Below are 1,726 nucleotides of genomic sequence, written 5' to 3' on the forward strand. Positions count from 1 at the left end.
ACACATCGTCAACATAAAAACAGCGTCAACATAAAAACAGCGTCGTCAGTAAAACAGTGTCGACAGTAAAACACATCGTCAACATAAAAACAGCGTCAACATAAAAACACAGCGTCGTCAGTAAAACAGTGTCGACAGTAAAACACATCGTCAACATAAAAACAGCGTCAACATAAAAATACAGCGTCGTCAGTAAAACAGTGTCAACAGTAAAACACATCGTCAACATAAAAACAGCGTCAACATAAAAAACAGCGTCGTCAGTAAAACACAGCGTCGACAGTAAAACACATCGTCAACATAAAAACAGCGTCAAGATAAAAACACAGCGTCGTCAGTAAAACAGTGTCGACAGTAAAACACATCGTCGACATAAAAACAGCGTCGACAGTGAAACACAGCGTCGTCAGTGAAACACAGCGTCGTCAGTAAAACACAGCGTCGTCTGTGAAACACAGCGTCGACAGTGAAACACTGCGTCGACAGTGAAACACGGCGTCGACAGTGAAACACGGCGTCGACAGTAAAACAGCGTCAACATAAAAACACAGCGTCATCAGTAAAACAGCGTCGTCAGTAAAACACATCGTCAACATAAAAACAGCGTCGACATAAAAACACAGCGTCGACAGTGAAACGGCGTTGTCAGTAAAACACAGCGTCAACAGTGAAACGGCGTCGTCAGTAAAACACAGCGTCTTCAGTAAAACACAGCGTCTTCAGTAAAACACAGAGTCGACAGTGAAACAGCGTCTTCAGTAAAACACAGCGTTTTCAGTGAAACACAGCGTTTTCAGTGAAACACTGCGTCGACAGTAAAACACAGCGTCTTCAGTAAAACACAGCGTCGTCGACAGTGAAACACGTCGTCGTCAGTAAAACACAGTATCGTCGACAGTGAAACACGGGGTCGACCGTGAAACACGGCGTCGACCGTGAAACACAGCGTCGACCGTGAAACACAGCGTCGTCGACAGTGAAACACGGCGTCGACAGTGAAACACAGCGTCGACAGTGAAACACGGCGTCGACAGTGAAACACGGCGTCGTCAGTGAAACGGCGTCGACAGTGAAACACGGCGTCGACAGTGAAACACGGCGTCGTCAGTGAAACACGGCGTCGACGGTGAAACACGGCGTCGACAGTGAAACAGTGTCGTCAGTGAAACACAGCGTCAACAGTAAAACAGCGTCGTCAGTGAAACACAGCATCGTCAGTGAAACACAGCGTCGACAGTAAAACACAGCGTAGACAGTAAAACACAGCGTCGACAGTGAAACAGCGTCGTCAGTGAAATACAAAAACACAGCGTCGTCGACAGTGAAACACAGCATCGTCGACAGTGAAACACAGCATCGTCGACAGTGAAACACAGCATCGTCAACAGTGAAACAGCGTCGTCGACAGTGAAACACGGCATCGTCAACAGTGAAACACAGTGTCTTCGACAGTGAAACAGCGTCGTCGACATTGAAACACAGCGTCTTCAGTGAAACACAGTGTCGACATAAAAACACAGCGTCGTCGACAGTGAAACACAGCGTCGTCGACAGTGAAACACAGCGTCATCAACAGTGAAACACGGCGTCGACAGTGAAACATGGCATCGACAGTGAAACACAGCATTGTCGACAGTGAAACACCGTGTTAACAGTGAAACAGTGTCGTCGACAGTGAAACATGGCATCGACAGTGAAACACAGCATCGTCGACAGTGAAACACAG

Source organism: Austrofundulus limnaeus, unplaced genomic scaffold (assembly GCF_001266775.1).
Source record: "Austrofundulus limnaeus strain Quisiro unplaced genomic scaffold, Austrofundulus_limnaeus-1.0 Scaffold1845, whole genome shotgun sequence".
Lineage (NCBI taxonomy): Eukaryota > Metazoa > Chordata > Actinopteri > Cyprinodontiformes > Rivulidae > Austrofundulus > Austrofundulus limnaeus.